We start from the raw sequence: 12,427 nt of genomic DNA on the forward strand, positions 1-12,427 counted from the left end.
TTTGAGGGATACTGGTTGAGAGGACAAAATAAGCAGTTAAGTTTAGCTTTGTTAAGTTTAACAGAGGTATGAAAGAAACATTTGTGAGCTGGATGAATATGGGTCTCAAGTGCAAACAAGAGATCTGGATTTAAGATAGGCATCTTAGAAACACTAATGTATATCAGATGTTAACTGAAGATATGGGATTGCAGACTACACAAGAAGTATAGAGTGAGAAGAGTGTTAAGGTCAGAATCCAACAAAATTCCAATAATTAACGGCTGTAAAAAGAAAATATTTGCAAAGGACAGAGATCACAAGTAGGAGGAAGCCCACATAGGATCATCAAACTCATGAGAAGAGTTTCAAGAAGGAAAGTGCTAAATTTTGTTGAGAAATCAAGTAAGTACTCACAAAAATTCACGAGGGGGGAGGAAAGGGGCGGGGGAACTACCCAGGGTGCTCATATTGGGGAGGAAAAAAAAATGATATAAAGAGAGAGATGGATCTGCTCCCTTCCACCAAAACATTACTGGGGCCGGCCCGGTGGCGCAGCAGTTAAGTGCACACGTTTCACTTTGGCAGCCCCGGGGTTCGCCGGTTCGGATCCTGAGTTCGGACATGGCACCACTTGGCAAGCCAGGCTGCGGTAAGCGTCCCACACATAAAGTAGAGGAAGATGGGCAAGGATGTTAGCTCAGGGCCAGTCTTCCTCAGCAAAAAATAAAAACATTACTAACCATAAAAATGTTTCGAGTTCATTTTCCTAATGACATCCACACACAGAAAATCAGATTCACTCGAACAGGTTCATAGACACATCAGTAAATAAGCACTTCCTATGTTACCAAGAAAGAAATTAACTCCTAAAACATTTACCTACTTTCATAAAAATGCCATAGAGGAGAAACATTACAAAACTGTAAAGTCCTCCTATTATACAGAATAAAGAGACGTTATAAATACTAAGCCACTGATTCTAGGTTCTTTAAAGTTTCACCGACTTACTGCCCATTAAAATTTTTCTTTATGTTATTAGAACAAAAAAAACCCCCACTGCATTCCCCTTGAATGGAGACTAACAATAGAGATTTTGAATGCACATTTAATAGCCCCTCTAGATCACTTTTTTCTCCATTCCAAAAGATTAAAATAGAGCTATCACTATTTGTATCTTGCCTCAGTATTAGGTCCTTTCAAGAGTTTTCTTCTCCCTCTAGAAAACAGGTTTCTACACTCCAAGTGAAACCAATGTACTAAAAGGATACTTCCCAGTTTTGCCAACCAGAGACCAGTACAGCGGAGATACATGGAGAAATGACTAAAGGTTACTGTTTCCCAAAATTCTAGCGTTCCCAGAGTACTAGAAAAGTAGGTAAACCTTTACTTTGGGTATCCATTAAAATGTAATCTACAGCCAAACTTGAAATGACTTTCACCAAAAGTGTTATATTTAAAATTATCTTCACCTTTACCTGGTAGCAATAAAGATTAATCTGTTAAGAAAATTAAATACATCTTCTTAAATTCAAAACATAGAAATATTCATGATATATTTAAGCACCAACTCAAATCTTAAATACTCAAGTGAAACTCAAAACAACTGTTCTATTCATGAAGAAAGGTATTTGTATAAATTCTGACACATCTAGCAAATATAAATGCATATAAAATGTATTTCATAAGAATTATTTCACTAATTAAAAGTGAGGAGCTCTAAGTTTTTCTCTTCTAAATGTTAAGAATATCAAAGTATCTGGAAAAATCAAACTCTTTAGCCACGACAAACAAAATACACACACACAAACCTTTCCCAAGAAACAAACACAATGGCCAACATGCCAACATTAGCTCTGAAAGTTAGATATTAAGTTATCAGTAAATTGAAATAAAAATTTACAGAAAATAAGTTCAATTATTTAAAATGCAAAATGAACTAGACTATTTAATTCGAGATTATACAGCTCAACTAACGGGTGCATCAATGAGTTAGAGCCTACCCATCACTTACCTGTTTAAATTTAAATTAATATTTTTAATTATCTTGAATTTTGCTTTAAAACAATTTAAGTTTATTCTGCAATACTAGTTACCAAGTTCATAACCTGAACAGTTACAGCCTATTCCATTTAACAGACTAGCTGGTAAAAGTATACATAATCACCAGTTATTGCCAAACAAGGAATGCTCTCCAAGACAAACAGAAACAACACAGGGCTAGTACCATTACATGTGTGTACAGTCATCTTCTGACCTTTAACTGAAAACCTATGAAATACTGGAACAGCGCTGCTATACCATTTTAAAACCTAGATCTATACATACTAATTCTGTTTCTATATTGTATAAAAAAAATCAGAAATGCACATATAGTGACAAAGACTATTCATACCTGTTCAGAGACAAGTATTGTTAACCGGCACTACTCCAGCCCCCTCTCTGAAAATGTTTCTGATATACTTTCTTGGGAGAAAATACTTCTTCTGATATGTGCTTACCAGAAGCAACATGTACCGAGGAAAGCTGGCCTGAACAATGCCAATGCAAAATCTTAAGCCCTGTACTTACTGATAGCAATACATATAACAAGTAAAATACTCAACAAAGATCTAATTGCTCACTTCAGTGGGTAAATATTTTCCCAATTCCCTTCAGCTTTTTTAATGATCAGAAAATGGATTTAGATCCATCTACATCTTGAAAAATGGAATTTAAGATAGACTATTAGTTTAGGCAAAAACTAATCAATAAGTTAGAGAGCTTCAGAGCTACACTTTAATAGAACATTTCAGGGACTACCCATTAGAGAAATTTTGAAGCACGTCCTGCTGGTAGCAATATAAATTGGTATAACCTTTTTGAAAAGTAATTTTGCCACTGAAGTGTTCATATCCTTTGATTGAGATAAACCCAGTCCACGGGATTTTTCCAAAAGAAATAAATCTTTAAAAAAAAAAGAGGGAAATATTTTAAAATTTACACACACAGGTCTGTTCAATACAATATCATTGAAAATGATGAAAAATTAGAAACAATCTAATTGTAAAACAGGCAAAAGACTAGGCAAATCAAGGTCCCACTAACCTAGGACAATTATATAGCAATGGAAATTAAAATAATTTTAACAACAGATGATATAGTTTAGTGAAAAAAATGCACTTGTTTACTATTATGGGAAAAATACAAGAATATGGTAAGGTATAGAAATGAAGAGGAAAAAATGTTAAGACCACAACACAATGATCTTCTTGTAGGTATACGCGTGACTTTTCTTGACTTTATTATTATTATTATAGTATTGTTTAAGCAATAGATAAAGCAGAATAGCATTAATTCAAGAACTTTCGCATGATCTGGAAGAAGTAGCACAGCAAATGCAAATATACTAGCTGAAATGCTTAGCTGGCATTTGGGTTGATTATTCAAATAAACTTTTATACCTTAATCTCTATAAAATCTAAGAGCAACAATATAAAGAAAACAGTCTCTAAAGAAAACTTCTGGTACAGAAACATACTACAATTATTTCATAAGTAGAAACGCTGACAGATTCAGATTTTTTTTTAAGTTTTGGTAGCCTACTTATAGCTCTTAAAAATATAAATCCATTCTTATTTCCTGTTTCAAAAGGGTGTTACTTATCTCCACCTTTGAAAGAAAAGAAGTTTGAATGAAGAAAGCAGTTTTTACCTTGCTTTATATAAAATGAATCAATGATCTTTTGAAAAACAAACCTAAAATTATGAGCATATTAAAAATGCCAATATATTGCTAAATTTAAAATACAGTTAAGTGAAAAAGGGGGTGTGATGGGAGTAAAAAAGAAAATTAAACAGCTGGCATTTCAAGTCTTTAAAAAGGATAAATTTAAGCCCACCACATTTATCTATCTTTTAGCAACTTAGTAACATCGTAAGTTTAAGGAAAATGACATATCAAATAGATCTTCTCAAGATGTCATTTATAAAAACTGACAAATGACTGCTCAAATGTCCAATCCAAAAGAAAAGCCTGTTACTGGAGATGATTTTGATTCAAACATGTTTTAATGACACTGAAATTCTGGTCTAAAAATAATGATAAAAGAAAGTCAAGTTTGATTCTCTGAACACCTATTTCCTGTCCAAACAGCCCTTTTGTTCTGCTTCTCTGCTTAATTTTAATGTTCAGTTTGCATCAGAAAATAGCAACAATGACAAAATCTGGCATACACAGAAGCATAAAGGAGCAAAAGTGTAAAATAAAGAATCATTAAAAGATTAGAACAAAAATCCTACCAACAAAACCTCCACAATTTTCTGTTTGCTTCACCTCAGATTAACTTCACTTGGAGCTGTACTCCCAAGCAACCAAACCTGAATACCAAGCTCCTCCTTCTCCAATTCTAGTGGCTCAACAGTAAAATCTCCTCCCAGTTAGTGAAATTGATAATTGTGATTGGATACAGCTAATATCCATTATTTTAAAGAACTTTTCCTTGCTAGCAGGTTAGGTTAAACACACTAAACTCCCCCTGGATAAGCTGGTTTCTTAAAGAAACAGTAGGTAATGTGTCAGTTTTCCCATCATATACTATTTGCTTACTCTTTTGTCTAGGTAGAAAAGAAAGAAACTAACACCACTGAAAATCTCACAGAAGCTTTAATTTGCAGTTCAGTGACCAACAGTTTAAAATACAAGGCTTTTAACCTAAGTCATTTAATATTTTTACAGAGCTCTGAAAGTGAAGCTATGCTTTATAAAGACTCCTTTTTCAATAGAGTTCATGGTTTGCCTGAAAATTTTAAAACAGCAACAGAAAAGCCATTGCAAAATTTTGCTAAGAGGAACAAAACAATATTTTCTCTAAGACTTAAAGACCATAACTTAAGTGAAAATAGACAGCACTAAAATACAGAAAATTTTAGTATAAACGCAGAAAATTCATTTCTAAGCTATCAAATTCACTGATAACACGCTCTCAGTAATCACAAGAACAGAGTAAAATTTTCAATGACATTTAAGATTGATTTTTCTACTTAAAAATGAAGAAAAAACGAGGCAGAAATTATTTCTATACCCCCTCATTTATAGGTTTGATGTTGTGTTTTGCCAAGGTTAATGCTTATCCATTGCAAATGGTCATCTATAATACAAAAAGGCAACTTGTTCTGAAGACGGTATCTCCAGATATAAAGTTTAGAATGGTTTAAGTTTTATTTTATTTTTAAATTATTGTTCTTTTTCAAAAGAAGGGTAGACACTATTTTTCACCCTACTTCACAGTATTAAGGTGGTATGGGCACCCCAAGGTGTAGGTGTATACTCCTCTTAAAATGCTAAATTACATTATATGTTATTTTTACTACAGAGATTCTAAAGAAATACCATATAGGCACTTGGATTTCTAAACCAACTGTATACATTATTAAGTTTCCTATATTTTGCTACATGCTTAATTAGAACCGCTTATGTTTTAGTAGCTTGGCCCATCAAATATTACTATGACATTAATTATTATCTGATTGAATAGCATTAACTTGTTCAGTAATTTTCACCTCTACCAAAAATTTTGACTGATTCATAAAAATAAATTAAAAATTAAAGAAAATTAGCGTGGCTTCGTCTTAAAATATATTTTCAACAAGTTTATATAAAGAGTTTTAAATTTAAATTTACAGTTTTCGAAGTTCAAAATCTTGCAAGCATTTTTCCTCAAAGGAAATTCATGTATTACAACAACACAAAGCCAAAAACTTGTTTTGAATACAAAGAGAAGTCTTTGTAAGAAACTGAAAATTCACATAATTGCAACTAGACATGAATATGGAGTAACACCCTGCAGAAGTCCAAACAGCTGCATAATCTATTATGCCTTTTAAGTGGACAAACTGAAAGAGCCAATTCACAGTCTAGTCCCAAGATCCTTTGCAAGGATTCACTGCTTTGAACGCCCAGTACTTCCCGAGTCAAGTTCAGGTTTTCTCCCACTATGTAGACACACTTGCAAAAAAAGAGGAGTAGGAGCAAAGAAGAGAAAGAATACATAATTTTCATTACAGCCTAAAACTTGAAAAAACAGGCTTTAGATGGCCAAATTTTCCCTAACAGGGTTATGGAAAAAGAAATGGTAAACATTCTCATCTTAAAATTTGGCAAACATAAAATCAGTAGCTATGAGAACCAAATAAACCTTTGCTCTCACATCAATTTTTCACTTCAAAATTAATTATTTGTATAAAACAGACACATATTACATTCACTAACACCAAGACCACTCTCAACTTATAACTAAAAGAAAACAGAGATATGGACTCAGCTATTACAGATTGTTCCAAGATCTCCAGAACCTACCTCAAAGAACTTCAAGGTGATAAATATCATTTTATGTGGCTCACAGGTTCAAATTAAGGGTATTTTATCCCACTTCTAAATCAGTTGCAGAAGAAACAGCAAAAATAAATAAAAGGAAAGCAATACCACAACCGAGATTATTTGAAAACAATATTGCTTCACAGGAACAAGGAGTCTGCAAAGGCTCCAAGCTCCCTGATTGCATGTGACAATATCACTTTTTGAACATCAAGTATTCAAAGGATGTGTTGTACATTCTTTGACAGAGCTCAGAGGTTTTCTCAAACTATGAACTAAAAACAATTCAGAAGAGAATAAGCCACTAAACAACAACTTGGTCTCACTTCAGTTTTGATTAAAAAGACCTTATATAATAAGAACACTTACACTATTAGAAATAACTTTTGGTACGTACAGAGCAGGGTGAAAACTTCCTTATAATTTTAAAGGACTGAGAATAGCTCAAACTAGTCTTTCTACAACAGAAGTTTATCCTTCGCATTAGCCCTGGGCACTACAGCCCTGGGTTTATGCTGCAGCTGATGAAAGAACCACCCTGACACTAGCAAAACATGACTGCGGTCACTAAGGATCAAGTCAGAAAATCACCACCTAACGGAGAAAAAAAATAATTAAAAAAAATATTTCCCTGACAAATACACATCACCTACAAAAGTGAGTTATGTATTTGAGTTTGCAACTTCTGATGTGTATCTTTTAAACCATTAGGGGAAAAAAATACAACGTATGGGGGTAGGGGGAGGGTAGTAATGGCCCATTCAGCAAAATACTAAACACAAAGGAAACATTAAGGAAGGAAGCAGATCAGAAAGTATAAACCAAGCTGAGAAAAGAGACATCTTTCTGTAAGACAGTAAATTGCTTTAAGTCTAAAGGGATAAACAAGGTCTAATAAATGTAAATTAAAAAGGAAGGGGGGGCGGCACGCCCGGGGGCAGTGGCTGAGTGGTTAAGTTTGCACACTCCACTTTGGCAGCCCAGGGTTTTGCAGGTTCAGATCCTGGGCGCAGACATGGCATGGCTCACCAAGCCATGCTGAAGCCCTACAACTATGTACTGGGGGGCTTTCGGGAGAAGAAGAAAAAAAAGGAACAGGAATCACAATATCAAGATCAAAGTATAAGTAAAGGAAAAAGCATTCATAATCCTCAACGATTAAGATTTAATAGTCATAAATTTTCATCTGCCAAAACATACCACAGATCATCTAAGTAAACTGCCAGACATAGAAAAATGACAGAAAACTGATTAGTAGACTTTAAGTTCCCTCTCTCCTTAGCAGACTAAGCCAGAAAAAAATAAAAGGAAGATAAGAACACAAATGATCCATGCTAATTATTTAATAAGATTAATTTTTTATATCACTATCAAAAGAAAAGCTTTTCTCAACAGTCATAGATTTTTACAAATGACTGTCACAAAGAAAACAATTTTGAAAAGCAAAAGTTGAATAGGTAACATTCTCTAACGATTATACAATAACTTTCAAAGTTAACATAAAAGTTTATTCCTTCATCAAACCTTGTGAACAACTACTAGCTGCTGCAGATGCCATGGGGAACTGTCCCTACCTCTGTAGAAACTTATGGTCTAGAGTCAGACTAACGCTGTTCAACAGAATATAATGGGGAGCCACATGCAATTTCCAATTTCCTAGTAGCCACATTAAAATAAACAGTTAACTTGTAATAATATATTTAACAGAAAACATGTCAAATAGCATTATTTAAATATGTAACCAATATTTTAAAAATTTTTTGTACTAGAAATCAAGTTCATGTTTCATACTTACAGCATATCTCAATTCAAACTTGCCATTTTCAACAGTCAGATGTGGCTACTTAAATTTAATAAAATATCATAGCTAATAGCCACATGATTATTTAGAAATCAAGAAAAACTTCCCATCATTGCAAAAGACTCTGTATTTCTGCTGTCCAATACAATAGCCGCCAGCTACATGCGGCTACCGAGCACCTGAAATCTGACTAGAAAGACTGAGAAATTGAATTTTTAATATTATTTAATTTTAAATAACCACAAGTGGTTGGTACCTACCAGAATGGAAAGCACAGCTGTAGAGGAAGAAATAGACACTAAAACAAATCACATATACTTAATGAACCACAGTTGTTACAAGTGTTTACAAATATGAAATGATTAAATGTAGCAAATAGAATGACTTAACTTTGGTCAGCATCAAGGAAGGATTCTTCAAGGAAATCACAATTAAGCAAAAGCGGACAGCATATGCAAAGTTCTCGAGCAGGAAAAACTGAAAATGCAATAGAAATAAAGGAGGAAAGTACCAAGGTGCAAAATAATCTAAATTACTTGTAGAAGACTGATTTGGATTACAGAATCTAAACAGGACAGGAAGAGGGAAGAGAAGTCAAAGCAGCCCTACCACTTGGAAATAATAAAAATTTCCCAGATAAGTCTTGCAACAACTTCGTTTGTTTCACTCTCCTCACTCCTTAAACTCCAGTCATTCCAATCTCCTGTCAAATCCTAAATCAAGCCAAGCACTTTGTGTCCCCTTTGTGCTAGCAGCTCCCTTCACATGGGAAACTTCCCCCTGCTCTTTCTTGATCTCAGAACTCAGAACCACAATTCCAATTTTCCATGCAGGACAAGATTTGGGGCAGAAATCTGGTTTGAAGATGGAGGAGGGCCTTGAAATTGCTTCCAAGGCAATTTTCACAAAAAAGTTTACAAGAGAAATTCAGTGTTTCAACATTTTTTAAAATGTACTGACAGAGTGGGGAAGCTAAAGCAACTCCCCAAACAAAACTCACTGCCACCACTAAGCTTCAACGTCACATCCTCAGAACATCCAATTTACTTCCAATCTCTATTAGCACATCATATTTCTTTCCTTCCTAGTACTTGTCCAAAACCTGAAAATTCTTTATTCATTGGTTTGTTAATAGCCTAGCTTTCCCAACAGACTGTAAACTCCATGAAGGCAAGGACCCTGTGTCGTTCATCACTGTATCTTCAACTTAGCAGAGTGTCTGGCATGGAGCAACAGTGGAAAGAACAAAAACTGCAACTGTGGGGATTTTTTAAATACATATATATAACAAAAATATTACACGTTAAAACTTAAAGAACACAGATAAAACTATACTCAAAAGAAAACTTAATGGCATTAATTTTTTTATTACACACAAAATATTAAGTGTAGAAATAACACTATCATTTTTTTAATTTAAAAATTCAAAACCAAAAACAACTTGAAGACTCTAAGGAATCAATTAAAAAACTTAAGGACTAACAAAGCAAGAACCAAAAATTTGGGGGGGGAAAGGGAGGGGGAGACTCACAATAACAAAATGAAAATACATCATTACTCCCAGTTACTAAAACAATGTGCACTGGTATCAAATCAATGGTATTCAACAAAAGCTAGAAAGAAGCAAGTACGTATGGATTTAGTATATGGTAAAGGTAGCTTTATTTCAAGGCAACAAGAAAAAGATTTTTTTTAATGGGGCTGAAATAACTGATTGATTATTAAGGAAAAATAAGAGAAGTTATTTCACTTCAGTCAAAATAAATCCCAGATGAACAGAAAGAGACATATGCGAAAAATTAAACCATAAAAGAACTAGAAGAAAACCATTATCTGGGTGGGAAAACCCATTAAATATGAAAATACGGTAGAAGCCATAAAAAGAAAGTATTAGCCTAAATTTCTTGAAAGGTTAAAACTCTTTCATGTTTTAAAAAAAAAACTGTAAGCAAATAAAAGGCAAATGGAAAGCCAGGAAAGATATTTGTAGTATGTGGCAAAGGGTTGCTATCCTAAATATATAAAAGGCTAAAAAGGGTATCACAAATAAAAAATACTACCCAAAATGAGTAAAAGACAAACTAAAAGATCCCAATACCCATATCTCTGTTCATCATCATAATTAATTAAAGAATTATATAATAAATCTTATGAAAAGGGAAGGAAGGCAGGAAAGAAAATACTCAGTGTTGGTAAGGATATGGAAGAAATGGATATTCTCTCCTATTTTTAGTCAAACTTTATACTGGTTTGGTCAACTTTATATTATGTTAGTCAAACTTTTAAGACAAGATTTGGAAATATTTATCAAAAGACAAAAAAATGTTCATATGCTTTGACTCAGCAGTTATAAGACAGACTGAATCCTAAAGAAATGAGAAAGACATAGAAAGATTTAGCTCTTAAGATGATCTTCACCACACTCTAATAGTGAAAAAAGAATAAAGTTACACACAATAGGTGACTGGTTAAATTATAGTACTTTTGTATGATGAAATGGTATGTGCCCTTTAAAAATCTTTTTTTTTTTTTGAGGAAGATTAGCCCTGAGCCAACATCTGCTGCCAATCCTCCTCTTTTTGCTGAGGAAGACTGGCCCTGAGCTAACATCCGTGCACATCTTCCTCTACTTTATATGTGCAACGCCTACCACAGCATGGCTTTTGCCAAGCGGTGCCACGTCCGCACCCGGGATCTGAACCGGTGAACCCCGGACCACCGAAGCAGAACGTACGCACTTAACTGCTGTGCCACCAGGCCAGCCCTAAAAATCCTATTTTTAATATATGAGGATCTAATGGTAAACATGAGGAAATCCTTGCCCTCCAGTAGTTTACATTCAAGAAGGGGATAGAGACAATAACCAAAAAAATCTTATGACATGATAGGTTCTGTAAAGAAATGAAGCAGGATAATATGGTAATCAGGGAAGGTGGCCTGCGAAAGCATCTCTGAAGGAGTGATATTTGAGCAGAAATATGATTGAATGTTGTAGGCAGGAGGAATGACAATTTTAAGAGAATCAGCGTGGGTTGCTCAAGAACCCCAAAAAGGCCAGTATAGCTGGAGGTGTATGAGTCAGGGAGAAAGTGGTAGGAGATTGGTCCATGAAGCTGGCAGAGCCAGATAGTCTAGACCAGTACCATCCAATTGGTAGCCACAAGTCATGTGTGGCTACTGAGCACTCGAAACAAGGCTAGTCCGAGATCTGTTTTAAGTGGAAACACACATCGGAGTCAAAAAAGGAAAGTAAAATATCCCGTTAGTAATTTTTATACTGATTATTTGTTGAAATCATGATATTTTGGGCTAAATAAAATGTATTTCACCTGTTTCTCTCTTTTTTTTGTAAATGTGGCTATCATAAAAAATTTTAAATTACTTATGGGGCTCTTATTTGTGGTTCCCGTTATATTTCCAATGGACACTCCTGGTCTAGGGTATAAGTATCATAGTAAAAAGTTGAAATTTTATTTTGTGTATTGAAAAGTCATTAGACGGGCCAGCCTGGTGATGCAGCAGTTAGGTAGGAACGTTCCACTTCGGCGGCCCGAGGTTCGCCAGTTCGGATCCGGGGTGCGGACATGGCACCACTTGGCAAGCCATGCTGTGGCAGGTGTCCCACATATAAAGTAGAGGAAGACAGGCGTGGATGTTAGCTCAGGGCTAATCTTCCTCAAAAAAGAAAAAGAAAAATCATTAGAAGGTTGTGAGCCTGCGAGTAAAGTAATATAATTTACACGCTTAAATGACTGTTCTCCACAGGAACAATGAATAGACCACAAGGGAGTGAAAGTTGATGCAGGGATGGCAGTTAGGTGACTACTATTACCATCTTATGCACAAGAAAGATGTTGAGATGGATCATATTTGGAATAAGTTTTGAAGGTAGAGGCTGCATAATATTGCTCAGAATTCAACTTTTAATTGTTTAGGATATGAAGAATATACACAAACAGAAGGACTGAGGGGTACACCTGCCAAAATGTTAACAATGGTTATTTTTTCTTTGTGACTTTCTATTTCTTCTGAAAGTTTGGGAGAAAAAACCCCAAAACACAGTGCCCTTAAAATCAAATACAAAAATGAGGTTTTTCTAAGCAAGATACAACAGCCCTACCGAAACAAAGCATTGTGATGTGTGTCTGCAAGCTACATACCCTGTTAAAAAACCAATCAAACCATCTCTACTCACACGTCTCTAAACAAAAACAGGTTATTCAAAGTTCTAAACTCGTATTACTTACACACACACACACACACACACACACACACGTGCATGCACGCCCACGC

The 12,427-nt window shown here is 34.7% G+C and overlaps 1 protein-coding gene across 32 annotated transcripts in view; it reads right to left on the reverse strand.

Moving 5' to 3' along the window:
• ZFAND6 (zinc finger AN1-type containing 6) overlaps positions 1–12,427 on the reverse strand; it is an 80,939-nt gene that overhangs the window by 65,788 nt on the left and 2,724 nt on the right. For 5 of the 32 annotated variants that reach the window (XM_070232506.1, XM_070232519.1, XM_070232429.1 and 2 more), the window contains exon 1: positions 4,260–4,343. The exons of 17 other annotated variants lie outside the window; for them this stretch is intronic. The gene's annotated coding sequence lies outside the window, so the exon portion shown is untranslated. Of the gene's footprint in view, positions 1–4,259; positions 4,363–12,427 lie in introns of those variants that run through there. 10 more of the 32 variants (XM_070232537.1, XM_070232425.1, XM_070232380.1 and 7 more) reach the window with 6 other exon arrangements.

Source organism: Equus caballus, chromosome 1 (assembly GCF_041296265.1).
Source record: "Equus caballus isolate H_3958 breed thoroughbred chromosome 1, TB-T2T, whole genome shotgun sequence".
NCBI classification, from domain to species: Eukaryota; Metazoa; Chordata; class Mammalia; order Perissodactyla; family Equidae; genus Equus; species Equus caballus.